Source organism: Canis aureus, chromosome 22 (genome assembly GCF_053574225.1).
Source record: "Canis aureus isolate CA01 chromosome 22, VMU_Caureus_v.1.0, whole genome shotgun sequence".
Lineage (NCBI taxonomy): Eukaryota > Metazoa > Chordata > Mammalia > Carnivora > Canidae > Canis > Canis aureus.
In genome coordinates this window covers 4500768-4519017 of record NC_135632.1, presented here as the reverse complement: position 1 = coordinate 4519017, position 18250 = coordinate 4500768, and the positions used below count along the sequence as shown (strand labels likewise).

At 35.2% G+C, this 18250-nt stretch overlaps 1 long non-coding RNA gene across 5 annotated transcripts in view; it reads right to left on the bottom strand.

Moving 5' to 3' along the window:
• LOC144293674 (uncharacterized) overlaps positions 1-18250 on the bottom strand; it is a 213423-nt gene that overhangs the window by 144604 nt on the left and 50569 nt on the right. The gene's annotated exons all lie outside the window — the stretch shown is intronic.

Genomic DNA, 18250 nt, shown 5'->3' with positions numbered 1-18250 from the left:
TCCCGAAGGTTAGAGAAGCCTCTCATTAATTTTCTTGGTGTTGTGCAAATATTACATGAAGCTGTGGTTTGCTTGCTTCATTCATAATTTATTAAAACAAAGCACTTTTACATGTGCCTCTTTCTTCTTTCATTTAGTTCTTAATGTTTCTTTAAATTGCCCTCCAAACACATCTCCACATTCTGAGAATTGGATAGCGGATTAAATGACAAAATACGTGAAGAAAAGTTTGAAGTGAGAAATTCTCTAGGTGTCTATTTCTCTACTTCAGACCAACATTATTTTTGTCTGTTTGCACTTCCCAGCCTTGTTACACTGTCAGTGTTTTGGCAAAGTGATAATAGAATTTTTCTGGAAGAACTAGATGAAAAGAACACGTCCTTCCTCATATGGCAATTGGCGATTAGCTGTTTTTTAAAGAAGTATGACAGTCAGGTAGCCCTGGCTTTTTGTAAGCAAGGGCTCATATTATGGTTTTGGTATGAGATTATTTTAGAATTATTTCCTTTCTTAGAAAGGGTAGGAATCCAAATCTTTTATTTTTAATTTAACCTGAAGTTTTGGATTAGATTCTGTGAGTTTTATCCTCAGTTTCTGATTTGCTATTAAATAATAATAATATGGACATGGCAAACACTAAAATTGAGCATGAATGAGAACAGGTAAATAATAAAGACCCCTATTGGCTAGGCTCATGGCACCCATGTTCTTGTTTAATCTTCAAATAATCCAATTTTGTAAGTGAGGAAACAAACTCACAGAGATTGAGAAATTTGCCCAAATTCACATTGGCAGTGATCAAAGTCCTATGTATCTGGCTCCACATGAATCCTTAATGTTACCATATATACCGGGAATTGTTAAACACTATTCAATGAAAGTACAACAAAAGTGGAATTGGATATAGTATTTTAAACTACTGGGCTTACATCTAAATTAAAATTTAGATCTACTCACTTGTATGGCATTGGATTTATCTATCTTGGTCTCTATTTCCTTACTTGTAAGATAGAAACAACATTACCTACTTTTGCAGTTTTTAATCTTACACATGAGAGATAACATATTTGAAATATACAACATAAGGCCTAAAATACAGAAGTCACAGATAAGTAGTGGTTAATATTATTAATTTGTAAATTGCTTTTCAGTATCTTTAAAATCTGCAAAAAAAAAAATTCAATAAGTAAAAAGTGTTTGCCCCCTTTACAAGTCTATCTATGTGACAAAGAGTTGTCAGGGAACTGCTAAATACATCAAGTTGTAGAGAAACACTTATCAGCTATCTTTGTAGTAGCATGTGCAAAGTAATTTAAGGACACTACAAAGAGGGAATCATGTAACCCATGCCAGTATGCAAGAGCTCATGCCAGGAACATGAAACAGTGGATAGCAAAACTAAACCACTGGGAGGGACAGTGTCTCTGATTCGTATTGACTCAGGAATGTGGGCAGAAGCAAACCTGGAGATTGATGATTCCCAGAATCTACAATATGGCAGGGGTAGGGGGTGCGTTTGCGGGAAGCAGGGCTGACTCATAGGAACAGAGCCACCTGCCATGAGAGCCAAGCACGATCTTACTAAGTTTCCCAAGATGAAAGGGCCATATTCCAAAGACCATGCCAGTTTACCTCCCAACTAGAAGTCCATGGGACTGCCCATTTTGCTGGGTTCCAACAAACTTTAATTTTCTTTTGCTCAAAGAATTCAACTCTATATTTCTTATCAAGCTAATGCCAAAACTGAAAGATAAAAGTGATGCGTGAATTAAGAAATCAACCAGTCTGGGATCTCAAAGGCTTAAGCGAGCAGGGGAGACAAAAATAAGTAAATGAATAAATAATGAAACAAATCTTGATAGCAAGCCCATCACTATAGACCAAAGTAAAGCTGTAGCTGCTGGGACTGTCATTTGTACTTTAGAAAGCTTCTGATAATAAGAAAGAAAAAAATTATAATTCATTGTGACATTTCTACTTCACCTTAAAGCAACCCTGACTGTAATGGAGAGGTCTTCTAAAAAATATTAATTCCAAGGCCGCACCCCAAAGATCCAGAGTAGGAGCCAAGGGCCTGCATTTTTACCAAGATCCCATGTAGTTCTGAGGCAACTAGTTTTGGGACCAGACTTTGAGAAACATTGACCCCTGGCCTCAACTCTGGCTACATATTGAATCCATGAGGGAGACTTTACAATCTTAGATGGCTGGGGATGGGCTAAATGGGTGATGGGCATTAAGGAGGGCACATGTTGTGATGAGCACTGGGTGTTATATGTAAGTGCTGAATCACTGAATTCTACTTCTGAAACCAATATTACACTATATGTTAACTAACTAGAATTTAAATAAAAACTAAAAAATTAAATAAAATCTTAGATGTCCAAGAACCACCAGTTGAGAGGCTTGCAAAATGATGAAAAGAATGGGATTATTAAACATATTTTAAAACCTTATGAAATGCTTCAGTAGTATTTAGGACCTCACAGTGGATCCCACAGCACTTATGTTCAGTTATTGGAAAGGTGTGGTAAACATAAAATCCTAGGTAACCAGATTTTGTGATATACTCTATTTTCTATTCTACTAAAATAAGAGAAGGAACAGAGTAAAATCCACAAACTATTTATAAAGAATCTGATAAATGTCAGGTTTTATAAGAAGTTCAGATACCACAGGGTTCCAATCCAACCAGGACAATTGTCTCTGAATGCAACACTTTTTGTTGTGCTTTTGCTTTTAAATGAGAAACTTATTTAATATGATCTAATGTGGAAATATATGCTTTATTTATTTATACTTTAGTATAAATTTAAAAGTATAAAGTATTTATTTATACTTTTATATGGCTTTTCTGATAGAGCTTCTGCGCAATCAGGGTGAAATTGTATCATATTGAGTATGTGTCCCTGAATTTGAAGCCAGGAAATTTTGAATTCAGATAGCAAGTATCTATGCTTCTTTCCCAGTATTAGGATTAATGATTGTTCTCTTAATTATTTTAGCAACCTACTTGCAGGTTTAACTCTTCAAGGTTCAAACCTACTTCATTAATAGTTATCTCTTAGATAAATGATCTATGAAACAATGACAAGTAATTTTTATAAGTGATAAATTTTGATTCCACTACTATCGGTTACTCTAAAGGTTACTGGCAGGCTTGTCATTTCTCTCAGAGTTTCATTAGGCAGTTATTGTTAGAAAGGTATTTACCAGCACTGACATGTTTACAGAATCAATAGTGGTAATGAGGAGCTGTTTTCTTCTGGAAGTGGAAGTAAAATATGGGAGTCATTTTGTTTGTCACATGTCTTGAATCAATGATCTGGGTCTTCCTGAACTAGCCAGCTATGTTATCGGTCACCCATAGGCTGTCAGAGAATTGGGTAATGGACAGCAAACTACATAGATTAAGATGATGGACAGGTAGGTAAGGCTCTCAGCATGTTTGTAGAAAATAATAAAGTCTACGGACATAGGATAGGAAAAGGGTTGGTTTAGGTAGGGCACAATGAGTAGGGGAAAAAAAATCAAGTTTTGTCAAACACATGTCACCTCATCCTTATTTTCAAAAATAAATTTAAAAGATAAAGCATTTAATTATGTAGGACAGTGACTGCACTAAGAGGATTTGGGATTGAAACTAGTTATTTCTATATTTAATTACTCTGTAAAGCTCCAAATGCTTTTGGCTTGGCTCTGATGTGCACTAATTTAGGACCCTCTAGTTCTGTTCAGTGACTTTAAGAACTTGACTCATTAAAAACCTGTAGCTTAAAGGAGATGATAAACCTCAGCTGGGTAAACATTCTACCTGCATATTTATGAGCTCAATACAGATAAGCATATATTTCCACATTAGGTAATATTAAATCAGTTTCTCATTTGAAAGCAAAAACACAACAAAAAGTGTTGCATTTATAGAGGCAATTGTCCCAGTTGGTTTAGAACCCTATAGTATCTGAATTCTACGAGAATGCAGGACTTTATTTTATTCACAGCTTGATCCCCAGGGTTCAGAACAGTGCCTACCTCAAGTAGGCACTCAATAAACATTTGTCATATGATGAATATTTATCCACAGATAAGCAGATTCTAATACCAAGAATGTATCACATTTTAACAGCATGCTACCTTTTGTCTCAAAAGGAGGGAAACTAATAACATATATTTGTAAAACAAGTGGAAAGTAGGAAGACAGGTGTTGCAAGCTGAGGAAAAATTATGTGTAAAAAAAAGCCCTGACAGAGAAAAATTTAAGATCTCCAGGAGAGTAAAAAGTCGGGTAGAAAAAGAAAAGTCATTATTATTTATATATAGTTTAGCCATTAATAGTTATAATGATGTAAACAGTAGATTTTGGTCTAACCAAAATTACAATACAACAATTAGAAGAATGGTTAATGAGAAGGATGTCTGTCTTTGGTATAGATTTCTTGGTATCTTTCCACAGGCAGCATTTTGCCCTGGTTCAAGCACTGATAATAACTACCTTTCAAAAATCTACTCTGCTTGTAGACATAATCTCATTTTTTTCAGTTATGGGGAGAAAATAAATTGTTGATTAAAAACAGTATAAGTTAATTTCAAACTTTTTCGAAAAACAATAGAAATTCTTCTTTACATTGTTACTATATAAACAGTAGTATAACCCAGTAATGCATTTGAAATTTTAATTACTGTATTTTCCATTTTTCCCTCAAAACTGATCAAAGATTCTATTTTTTAGTAGACATATGGATATTTCAGTTTAATATATGCACTTAGCTTCAAGCATTATGTCAGCAGGAATGTGTCATAACTTGAGCTTTCATGGAAACATCTTTATTTGAGTTTTATCAGTTGAACTGGTGAGGGATTCTAGAAGGTGATGTGAGTTAATTTCTATGAGCAAAACTGGACTAAAAGGGGAGTTTCCAGAGGAACCTAGGGAAAATGATTAGTCCCTTTGCCTGACCCAGGGAATTTCACTGGAGAGAGATGTAAGAAATAGAGGTTGTTAAGAGTTTCCTGAGGATTGTGGATGCTGAGGGGAAGGCAAGCTTTCTTACTTGATACCCAGTGCCAAAACATGACCCAGAGAGGGAGCATTTTCCCAATTCTGCACTCACTGTTCCCATTCTACCAAAATCTCCTACCATAAGCACCTGTGACCCACTTGGCTAAGGCCTTCTCTGGATGCAGAAGCATGGTCTGAAATGCTGAGGTGTGAACTCCACCCCCCAACCCCGGAATAGCCCTCAACCAATAAGAGATGAGAACTGGCAGTAAACTTTCCAGCTTCCATGTAGTTCAAGTGGGACAGCTTCGAGGTATGTTCTACTGGATTCCAGAGTCCCCCATGGAGATTGAGCCCCTATTGCCCACAGTGGTGAATGCTCTGTGTCTACGTGCATCCTCTGTTGCTCTCTCCTTTCTCCATCTCACTTCACCTTCTTCCCTTCCTTATCAATGCTTCCTTGAATCTCCCAATAAATTACAAACACTCAATCCTAGTCTGTGGAATTCAAAGTCATCAGTTCTGATTCATGCTACACTCAGCCTCCAAAGAGATCCTTTTGAAACAAAAATTTAATTACATTGGTCCCTATTTAAAAACATTCCAGTGCCCTCTCATTACACACATGGGCTGTCCCTAACCAACTTTTCTACCTCTTCTCACATTGTCACTTTCCTCATCAGTCATTACTCTCTGGCCACACTGGTTTCTCTACAATTTCTCAAATAACTTTCCTGAGGGGATATTATTTTAAAAAATCCTTGAAAAATTTCATCAACGTATCTACTGCAAGAATGTTATTCCAGGGCCAATAAATAACATTCCTCTTCAAACCCAAGACCTGACCAACTGCAAGAGAGGCAGAAGCATCTGATGGATGAAGATAAATATATTAGCTTTCTACTGAGAAAACCAACAGGAAGAGCTTTGTTCTCTGGCAAAATGGGCTCTCTGAAGCTTCCCCCAAGACTGATGAGAGAGATCTACCACTGAATCACAGGTGAAGGTGGACAACTGTAGCCTATCCCCCATTCTTTGAGGCTGAGCTGCACCCTGAAATTTGTTCTGGGGTTGCAGAGAACTCAGACTCCTAGAAGACAGATTGGTTCTGAGAATTCTAAACAAGGAAGGGGCTGAGCTATACCTACACTTTCTCCCAAACTCCTTAATCAGGTAAATCTTTCCTCCATACTCATAAGGGTGTGAGAGAGAAGTTTCGAGTGTGGGTCTTCTGCTTCTGCCCCCTGAAGTGGAGAGTGGATATTCCTTTTTCTCCATGGAAACATGGGGAAATGGAGAAGAATCCCTCCTGCTAAAATGTAGGACCCTATTAACCATATTTATAGAATGTCTTCTTTGCAGAAACTCACTAGCAAAAATCTCCCTCAGACTTCATACTAAAAATAGCTATTTAACAGCTGGTTTGTTCTTATTGCTTTTTTAGACAATGTAGACTGCCCCCCCCCCCCCACCAAGTTAGCTGCTATAAATGCAGAGCTAAACCTGTGGCCCACTTCTAATTAAGCAAATTGGATAAGAGGGTAGGTATGCTGGGCTTCTAGCTAGCCCAAGATCTCATTTTTCCTATCTTAATTTCCAGTTCCCCTAAAACTCATATGCATTTTTAGCTTATTTTATTCTTACAATAGTGTACATATCTTTATATGGACCTCAAATTCTTTCCTGAAAAAAAGCTTGATTATAAGAGGTATTTTTAAAATTACCATCATAATTATCATTTTAGTAGATACACGAAATTCGTTTCACTAGGTTCCTAAACCATTTCTGTTTTATTTCTTAGTCTATTTCCAGTGTTTCATTGTTACATATAAAAGTGCAATCTTCTTTATGCACATAGCTTTTTTCCTCTTATGCAGTATTTTCCTAAGAATTCCTATATATTCGACAACTACAGTCAGCAAGCTGGAGGCCCAGAAAAGGCAATAGTATAGCTTCAGTTTTAAGATCAGTAGGCTCTAGATACAGGAAGGGCTAATGTTTCACTCCAAGTATGAAGGCAGGAAAAAAAAAAAAAAAATGATGTCCCAGCTTGAAAGCAGTCAGGCTAGGGGAATTCCCTTTTACTTGTGGGAGGGTCAGCCTTTTTGCTCTATTCAGGCTGGATGGGACCCACCCACAATCTGCTTTACTCAGACTACCAATTCAAATGATCTCATCCTGAATCACCCTTATAAATACACAAAGAGTAATGTTTGACTAAATGCCTTGGGAACCTCATGGCCCAGTCAACTGACACATAAAGTTGACCATCACATGTAGATATTGATCTCTTGGTTTTTATATTTGCTAAAAAGAGTTTTTAATAAAATCTATTAATTTTCCCTTCTAATAATCTTTTGCATCAAAATGTATTAATATTTCATAATACTTCATTCTTTACAAGAGCTGACATTTAATCAATTATGATTTGACAGGTTTCTAATCACACACACACACACACACACACACAAAGCTATTTATACATATACATATTCACAGGCGCATTTAACCCTTTCACACTAGCTGTATCCTAAAATGACCTCTCATTCTTGGAATAGAATCAAATATCATAGAATTAGTTAATCTCTTGGTTCCGATCAGAGAAGTGGGAAAGAACCAGGGAGGAGGTATAAGGGTAGGAATGTGCTTAAAGGCCTTTGTAGAAAAGTAGTTCAGCAGTTGCCACATCAAACCATAGTTTTTAGGGATTTTATGTGTGTACAAGTGAGAGAACTCCTTTCCCTGTGACCTGTCAGCAGTTTTTATTTCATGAGTGGGCTCTTGGTCAACAGTTTTGAATAATAATTTATAACTAAGGATAGTTAATGTGGCCATGACACTAGACCTCAATAACTTTATCAAGATTAATAATTTTTTACTAGGTGATACAAGAAATATTGACTTCATATATTTTTAGGTGTATTTCCAAAGGGAAACAAAAGCTATTAGTGAGTTGGCAAATTTTTATGCTTGTTTAAAGGCCTTTAGTAATAGAAAATAGAAAAAACATTACCAGCTTATTGAATCCAATATAGAATTAAATGTCCATTACCTTCTCCTTAGGATTCACAATATACTTGGAATAGTAGAGCAGAACTAAAGAAATGTTTATGACTTAGACTTTAAGGCCCTTACAGTCCTAACTTTACACTCTGCAAGATTTCACTATATATACAATTTATTATGTGCAAGCTTACTTACTGAATCTGGGACACAGATCTATAACACTAATAGCCACATTGGTCTTTTTATGTCATGGAGATCTCATAGGAGAATAATTTACTTGGTTTCTCTCATTGATATTATAGTATCACAGTGTTCTTCAATCTGTTATGAAATATTTACTGAATACCCACAACTATACTCAGAACTAGCATCAAAGAGTTTGAGTACCCTGAAGTTAAGTATTACTCCTGTTTTTTTTCCTTCTACTGTAAATTTGTAAAAGATTTTATTTATTTGAGAAAGAGAGAAAGCAGAGTGAAAAAGAGAGCATGAGCAGGTTGGAGGTGCAAGGAGAGAAACACTCTAAGCTGAGCAGGGAGCCTGATGCTGAGCTTGATCCCAGGTCCCTGTGATCATGATCTGAGGCAAAGGCAGACACTTGGCCCACTGAGCCACCCAGGTGCCCCTCTCTACTGAAATTTCTATTTACCTCCAATATTTGAGGGAAAGGCAGGGAGGAAAAGGATAACTTTTATATTCGAAATAACTAAAAGAGAAAAATAATGACCTAAAACAGATGCAGATATTGGAAATATTATTTGGTTAAAAAAAAGGAAATATTATTTGGTTCCTAAACTAAATACTAATTTAAAATCAACAAAATTTAAGAGGAATTTTTAACACCATGTTAATAGATACAGGTGAAAATGAGGTTGTCAAGTTGACTACACATTACTGGGAGAGTGTATATTTAGGTTTATTGATTTGTTCCAACCCTTGTCTAGCCCTGCTTAATACCACAGCCCTGTGTACTACCGTAGTTTTCATGGAGCAAAACAAAGCTATATGAAATGATGTGAATTTAAAAAAAGCATGTGAAACGAACCTATATCCATGGCAATGACCTGAAGGTAAACCGTGTAGGCAACAATATTCATTGGTGTGAATGACTAGACAATAGAAAATAACAACTATTTGAAATGTGTTTCTAGATTCTTAGCTAAGGCAAATAGTTGAAGCTATAATTCCACACTAACAAAATATTTTTTCAATTTTTTTTTGTAACAGATAGGTTTTACTTCGGGGAAATGCAAGGTATTTGGGGAATATAGATAGAAGTCATAATCTGAAGTACAAGTGCATTTTCAACACTTATTCACTGATATCTATTAGTTTGCATTAAGTACCAACTATTTCAGAATATTTTGTACAAACGCAAGTCTAAAACATAATCATACTGATTTTACCAATGCTTTACCTTTCAAACAACCATCTCCAGTAAATCAATTTGATGTGTTTTTTTCTAAGTTCAATTACTGATATCATGAAACACCTTATTAATTTAGCCAGGTAATGGTGGAAATTAATAACATACTAACCCCAGGAATTTGGAGATATCAAAATAAGTCTCTATGAGTCTTATTTGCATGAAGAATCTTACATCTTTTGGTTTAAATGGTAAAGAGCAACTTGGAACTAGAAATCAGCCTCCTGGTATCTCAGGGCTAATATTCTCAAATAAATGTCTCAGGTTCTGATGAGGGGGCATCACTCATGTGGGTTAGTGGACATACTGAATAGGCAGGAAGTATTTTAGGGCAGAAGAAAGAGATCAAGATGTACTGGGTCCAAGTCAGAGCATCAGTAAAGATATGTTTAGTGTTTTTTCCTATGATACTATCCCTGGAACATGTTTCAAGTGCTTCAAGAAAATTAACCATAAGAACTGAAAAGCAAAAATGGCAATATTCCAAATGAGGATACCAAATAAAGATCTCTACCCAAAGGTTTTTCTATTATTTTATGTATGCTTAGGCTGCTGCATCAAAGAGATCCCCAAAAAATTCAGTGATATCTAAAAAGACAGATATGTATTCCCCTTTGATTTAAGTCTCAGGTGAGTAACCCAGAGACTGAACAGCTCTACTCTATATGATCATTCCGGAAATTGGGTACTTCCATCTTGTTTCTCTGGCAATACATAGGATGGTGGTTTTCTTTTCTTTCTTTTTTAAAAGATTTTATTTATTTATTCATGAGACACGGAGAGAGAGAGGCAGAGACACAGGCAGAGGGAGACGCAGCTCCTTGCAGGGGTAACTCGATGTGGAACTCCATTCCAGGACTCCAGCATCATGACCTGAGCCAAAGGCAGATGCTCAACCACTGAGCCACTCAGGTGCCGGTGCCCCAGGGCAGTAGTTTTCAATGTGGTCTATAGACTCCCTAGGAATTAGGAGACCTTTGCAAGGGAATTATGATGTAAAAGCTATTTTCATAATAATAATATTATCAATAATTCATCTAAACTAGTGATTAATTAGTAATTAATAATTCATATAAATTAATTAGGTGATGATAATTAATATTACTAATACTCTTCATAATAATGCAAATAACAAGACATTCCTTGCCTTTTGCCTAGTGCTGACATTAGCTCTAATGGTGTAATAAAAAGTAATGGCAACAAACTGCACTAGTAATCATTGGATTCTTGACCACCACATACTGACAGTTTAAAAAAATATCCACATTTACTTTACTTAATTAAGAATACCTCCAATGAAGCAGTAAATATTATTAGTTTTATTAAATCCTGAGCATTGAGTATCTGTTGTCTTTTTTTAATATTCTTTGTGACAAAATGGAAAGTACACATAAAACACTTCTGTTGCATCTCAAAATATAATGGCTGTCTCAAGAAAAAAAGAAAAAAACACTTCTGTGGTTATTTAGTTACAAGATAAACTACCCACTTTTTTTCATGGAATGGCATTTAACTGAAAGAAGGGCTGAGAGACCAGTTATTCATCCTTCAATATCTGTCAACATTTTCTTGAAAATGAGCAAAGTGAGTTTATCATTTTAAGTAAAACAACTGACAGCATTTGTTGCCAATAATAAAATTTAAGCTTTTAAGCAAAAATTAGAATTCTGGAAAATTTTTATCAAGTATTGTAATTGTAGTCACTTCTCAGTATTTAAAAATTTTTCTGATGAAATTGGTAATGACGTTAATAAATGTCATTTTTTTTTATATTAGCTAATGAAAAATGTCAACATTTGGAGACCACCTAATTCAGTGAAGCAATGTTTTCCAAATGATTACATTACAGTCCCATCTTATAACATCATGCAGGGAAATACACTAAAAGTACAAGATAGACTAATGAATTTTAACATAAGAAAATATGAAAAGTTCTTTGACATGGTTTTGAATTCTACAACCTTACTTTTAACAAATTACCACTTACTGGGTTTTGGTGGAAATTAAAAAAAAAAAAAAAAGAATACACAAATTATCTAAAAGGCTATGAAAACACCCTTCTCTTTTCCAAATGCATATTTGCATGAGCCTGGACTATCTTCGCATACTTCAACCAAAACAACATTCACAATGGATAGAGTTCAGAAGCAGACATGAGAATACAGGTTCTTCCTGTTAAAGCAGACATGAAAAAAGTTTGCAGAAATATTTTACAAGACCAGTGCTCTAACCCCTGAGCTATGGAGCCAACCACAGCAGAAATATTTTAAAAAGTCACTCTTCTCAGAGCATCTGGGTGGCTTTGTTGGTGAAGCGTTTGCCTTCAGCTCTGGTCATGATCCCAGGGTCCTTGGATGGAGCCCTGCTCCAGCTTCCTGCTCAGCGGGGAGTCTGCTTGTTCCCCTCTCTCCCTCTGCCCCTCTGATGGCTCTCTCCCTCTCGCTCTCTCTCTCTCTCAAATAAATAAATAGATCTTTAGAAAGAAAAGTCACTCTTCTCAAACTTTTATTTTGAAAAATACAGTTGGTTTCAAAAAATGGGTATTTCATATTAAATTTTAATAGGTTTACTATTGTTATTTTAAGATGAACTATAAATATTTAAATTCTATTCACTTTTAATTTCTAATATAATAAATATCAGTAACTATAACCTATGTAAGCAAACTTCTAGGGTCCTCATTAATATGTAAAATATAAAGGAATGGTGAAACCTAGATGTTTGAGAATTATGGCCTTAAAACATGTTCTCACCTACCCCGTTGAAGATGGGCCCGTAGTCTAGCAAATAGAAAGAGGAAAGGTCATGGAGAAGAGCATGTGTAAGGTCAATACTGGAACTGGCACATTTCCTTTGGACTCCATTTCAAATGGTGAGCACTAGCCATCAAGACACATGTACTCTAAAAGGGCCCAAAAATGTAGCCCTCAGCTGGGCAGCCATGTGCCAACTACAATGCTAAAACTGTGGAAGAACTGGGAAACAGATTTTGGTTGGGAACTAGTAGCCTCAGCAGCATCACCTAAGAAAGCACTCGTAAACATTTACAAAAACTGGGCAGTGAGATGGATTTGGCCTCTTGGCTGCACTTGACTGACCACTGCTGAGGGTAGACTGTGATAAGCTAAAGATGTATATCATAAACTCTAAAGCAACCACTGAAATAACAAAACAAAGAGTTATAGCTAATGAACAAAGGAGAAGATAAGTGGAATCATTTTAAAAAAATGCTTAATTAATCCTAAATAAGACAAAAGAAGAAATAAGGAAAAAAGAAAATACAGAAGAAGGAGAAAACAAATAGCAAAAGGATAGATTTAAACCCATCTATTTAAACCTAAATATTAATAATCACACTAATATAAATGATCTCAACACCCAAATTAAAAGGAAGAGATTGTCAGACTGAATAAAATTATATGCTACTTGTGAGACGTACACTTTCAATATAAAGACTCAAATAGGCTAAAGTAAAAGGATAAAAAAGATATACCATGCTAACACTAATCACGAGTATCTGTATGGATATCAGAAAAGGAGATTTCAGAACAAATAACATTATTTAGGATAAGGAAGCTCATTTTATAATGACACTAGAGTCAATTTATAAATAGTCACATGCAAAACTATGAAACTGGACCCCCATCTCACAACTTACGACTCACAAAAAATAAGTCAAAAATGATTAGATTTAAATGTGAGATCTGAAATCATAAAACTCCTAAAAGAAAGGGGAAAAATTCCTTGATGTTGGCCTTGCCAATAATATTTTTGATATAAGACCAAAAGCATAAGCAACAAAAGCAATGATAAACAAATGGGTAATCTTGGCCTTATAAAATAGTCTCTCCTCTACAATTTTCTAGAAGACTTTGTGGAAAATTAGTATTATTTTTCCCTTACATTTTTGGCAGAATTCACCAAAGAAGCCATATGGGCAACTATTATGAGAAAGTTTCCAAATGACACATTCAATGTCTTTAATGGATATAAGGCTATACAGGTTATCTGTTTCTTCCTTTTTTATTGAAGTATAATAGACAAATAAAATTGTATATATTTAAAGTATACAACAGGGGCACCTGGGTAGTTTAGTCAATTGCCTTCGGCTCAGGTCATGATCCCGGGGCCCTGGGATCCAGCCCCACGTTGGGCTCCCTGCTCAAGAGGAATCTGCTTCTCCCTCTCCCTTTACCCCTCCCCCCCACTCATTCTCTCTCTCTTAAATGAATAAATACAATCTTAAAAAAAAAAAAAAAAAGAATACTACAGACCAATATTCCTCATGAATACAGATACAAGGGGCAGCCCAGGTAGCTCAGTGGTTTAGCGCCACCTTCAGCCGAGGGCATGATCCTGGAGACCCGGGATCAAGTCCCACGTCGGGATCCTTGCATGGAGCCTGCTTTGCTTCTCCCTCTGCCTGTGTCTCTGCCTCTCTCTCTCATATGAATAAACAAATTTTTAAAAAATGAATGCAGATACAAAAATACTAAATAATATTTTAACAAATCTTACCCAACTATATATTTTTTAAAATACACTGTAACCACGTGAAATACAAGGCTAATTTACTATTCAAAAGTGAAACGGTGTAATTTATCATATTATCAAACTAAAAAATAAACCATATGATCATATCAATAGATAAAAAAGCTTTTGACAAAGTTCAGCATTATTCATGTTAAAAATTCTGAGAAAAGGAGTAATAAAAAGGAACTTCCTCATTTAAAAAGCAAAGTATGAAAAACATACAGCTAACCTCATACTTGATAGTGAAAAACCAAATGCCCCTAACATCAGGAACAAGACAAGATTGCCTACTCATCTCTTCTCCTTAACATTGTCCTAGAGGTTCTGGCCATTGCATTAAGGTTCTTTAAAAAATAAATAAATAAAAACCATCCAGAAAGAAAAGGAAAAAGGGAAATTGTCATTATTCATAGAAAATCCAATGTATTCTAGGACAAAACTAAAAGAACTAGTAAGTGAGTTTAAGCAAGATTGCAGGATCAACATACTAAAGTTAATTTTATTTATATTAATTGACAAAGAATAAGTAGGAATTAAAACTTTTTAAATATCATTTATAATAGTAACAAAAAATATGAACTACTTAGAGATTAATCTGACTAAAGATAGGCAAACATGTACACCAAAAACTGCAAAGCGCTGCTGAGAGAAATTAAAGAAAACCAAAATAGAGAGATAACTTGCTCACAGTTGAAAACCTCAGTATTAAGATGTCAGTTCTCCCTCAATTAATCTGTTTGAATACAATCCTTGTCCAAACCCCAGCACACATTTTTTGTAGCAATAGAAACACTTATTGTAAAATTTACATGGAAATGTAAAGAACCTAGGATAGGCTAAAACAACTTTGAAAAAGAACAGTTAGAGGGTTAACACTACTTGATTCCAAGGCCCTATTGTGAAGCTACAGTAATCAAGACAATATGCTGTTAGAATCAAGAGAAAAGAAATAGGTCAATGGAACAGAACAGAAATTTCAGAAATAGATCTATACCCACTGAACAACGGTTTTTAACAAAGTACAACGGCAACTCAGTTGAGAAAAAAGAAATCGATTTTATAGTAACTCTTATTAGGACAATTATATACTTATATACAAAAAATGTGAACTTCCCTCCACACCTTATACCATATACAAAAATTGACTTGAAGTGTTATATACATTACAGTGTAAACTTAAAAGCATGAAAATTCTAGAAGAAAGCCTTCATTATCTTATGTAAAGATTTCTTAAATATGACTGTGAAATCATGACTGATAATAGGGACCTCAGCAAAATTACGATTTCTGTTTTTCTAAATAAATCATTAGGAGAATTAAAGGACAGGACATGAAAAAAAATTTTGGGGGGGGGGTTTGCAAAGCATATGCCTGATAAAGGACTTGAATCAAAAATAAAGAAATCTCCAAAATTATAACCAACAACCCGATAATGAAAATGTGCAAATTTGAACAGACAGTTCACCAAAAATATATGGAGAGCAGATAAACGCATGAAAAGATGTTCAGCATCATTCATTGATAGGGGAAAGCATGTTAAAATCACAATGAGTTACCACTATACATCAATAAGAACGTCTGCATTTTATAAACAAGTATCACTAGGAACATAAAGAAATTGGAACTCTCACACACTGTTAGTAGGAATGCAGATGGTACAACTATTTTGGAAAATAGTTCATTCATTTACTACAGAGCTAAATGTACACCCTAATATGTGATCTTGCCACTTCACTCCTAAGTATCTACCCAAGAGAAAAGAAGGGAATGTTCATATAAACACGTGTACAACAGTGTTCACAGCAGCTTTACCTGTAATAATCAAGAACTGGAAAATCGTCCCAATGGCCATAAACAGGTAATGAATGCGACCATTTTGCTATATCCATACATGGAATAAAAAAGGAACAGGGGATCCCTGGGTGGTGCAGTGGTTGGCGCCTGCCTTTGGCCCAGGGCGCGATCCTGGAGACCCGGGATCGAATCCCACATCGGGCTCCCGGTGCATGGAGCCTGCTTCTCCCTCTGCCTGTGTCTCTGCCTCTCTCTCTCTCTCTCTCTATCTCTCTGTGACTATCATGAATAAATAAATTTTAAAAAAAAGGAACAACGTGCTGATACACACTACAACGTGGATGAATTTCCTAAGATTGCTGCTTAGCACTCTTAGGAAATTCATGTGAAAGAAGTCAGATTTAAAAATTCATGTGAAAGAAGTCAGATTTAAAAAAACACATATACAAGCAATGAGAGTAAGTAGTGCATGATCCTATTTAAGTATGCACATCAATTTAGAATAACAGAAAGCAGATCAGTCATTGAGCCTAAGAACAGAGGTGAGGTAGTTGGAGCAAGAGGGAAAAAGTACAACTGGGCACAAGGAAACTTTTTGGGATGACGGATATGTTCACTATTTTGATTGTGGTGATTATGTCATGGTTGCATACATATGTCAAAAAATGACCAAACTGTACATCTTAAATATGTGCAGTATATTGTATTTGTATTTAATTATACCTCTATACATCTTTTTAAAATTTTTAATCCATAGAGAAAGTTCACAGCAGGGGTGCAGTTTCCCACCACTGCCAATCTATCCCAACAGTGTATTTGCATTTCAGCTTTGGTTTTCTTTCTTTTCTTTTTCTTTTTTTCTTTTCTTTTCTTTTCTTTTCTTTTCTTTTTTCTTTTCTTTTCTTTTCTTTTCTTTTCTTTCTTTTCTTTTCTTCTTTTCTTTCTTTTCTCTTTTCTTTTCTTTCTTTTTTTATTTTCTTCCTTCTTTTCTTTCTTTCTTTCTTTCTTTCTTTCTTTCTTTCTTTCTTTCTTTCTTTCTTTTTCTTCCTTCCTTTTTTTAAGATTTTATTTATTTATTCATGAGAGACACACAGAGAAAGGCAGAGACACAGGCAGAGGGAGAAGCAGGCTCCATGCAGGGAACCCGAAGCAATACTCAATCCTGGGACCCCAGGGTCACACCCTGGGCCAAAGGCAGACACTCAAACACTGAGCCATTCAGGTGCCCCTCAGCTTTAGTTTTCTTCTCACTTTCCCACTTATTTATTATAAAAGTTGGCTAAAGTCCAAATTCATTAAAAAAATTTTTTTTATCACCCACTCATAGTTGTAGAGTATGTTCCCAAGAAAATAAATATTCAGCAAGTTTGCCTTATCGTCTCCATCTTTACCTTGCCAAGGTCAGTCTGCCTACATCTGTATGCTTAAGGTCAGATTATATGCATATAAAATATATTATCAGCTTTTTTGGCTTTTGCTATTAAAATGGCTCATCAAATATGACACTTAGATATGAAACACTTGGTTTGACCAAGGCAAGAGAAACCAACCAAACTGAACAATTATGTCTAATTTTAAGGTCACATCTATAAAATTAAAATCACCTTAAGTGTTACTTTATGGGGATAAATGGGACCATTTTCTTTTTTGCATCAACTTTATGATGATAAGGATTCTCTAACCTATAGAAACTCCCTCTAGCAACTAACACATTATTGAGCTCTCAGGAATAATAATAAAATTGTACAGCGATACTAATTGTCATATACGTTTTATCATCTTTTACAATTTACAACATACTTTCATAAGTTTTATCACTTTAGGAATGAGTGATGACTCTATAAAGTGCTTTGAGCTTTGTGGAGGGGGGGGCATCATTTGAAATACAATTCATTTCTCTATATGATACTCATATTGACTGTTGCCATCCTGCAAGTCTTTTATTCTGAAAATAAAATGCAAATAAGACCTAACCTCAAATAGGTTAAGGTTAACTTCAAATAAATAGGTTAACCTCAAATAAGACCTAACCTAAACAAATAGAAAATGCCAGTCAAAACATGAAACATACTTTATGGCAACATTAGAAAACAAAATCATCAAATTCCTTTGCTTTTAAATAGACTTTTTATTTTAGAATAGTTTTAGATTTACAGAAAAGTTACAAAGATAATATGGAGAGTTATCACCTACCTCACACCCACTTTTCCCTATTACTAGTATAGTAGTGTCATACATTTGTCACAACTAGTAAACCACTGTGAATACATTCACCAGACTTTGTTTACCAGGTTTCTTTACTGTTTACTGGATATTTTATATATTGAGTTACAACTCCATACTATGTTAGTTAAACTTTGTTGCTCGAATTTTTCCAGCTTTGGCCACTGAGAGTTCTTTTGGTTTGGCTCATGAGTCCTCTTGACATACTATCCCCACATCATGGGTTTGGGCTTTTGAACACTCTTGTTCTTTCTGGGATTACAAGATGT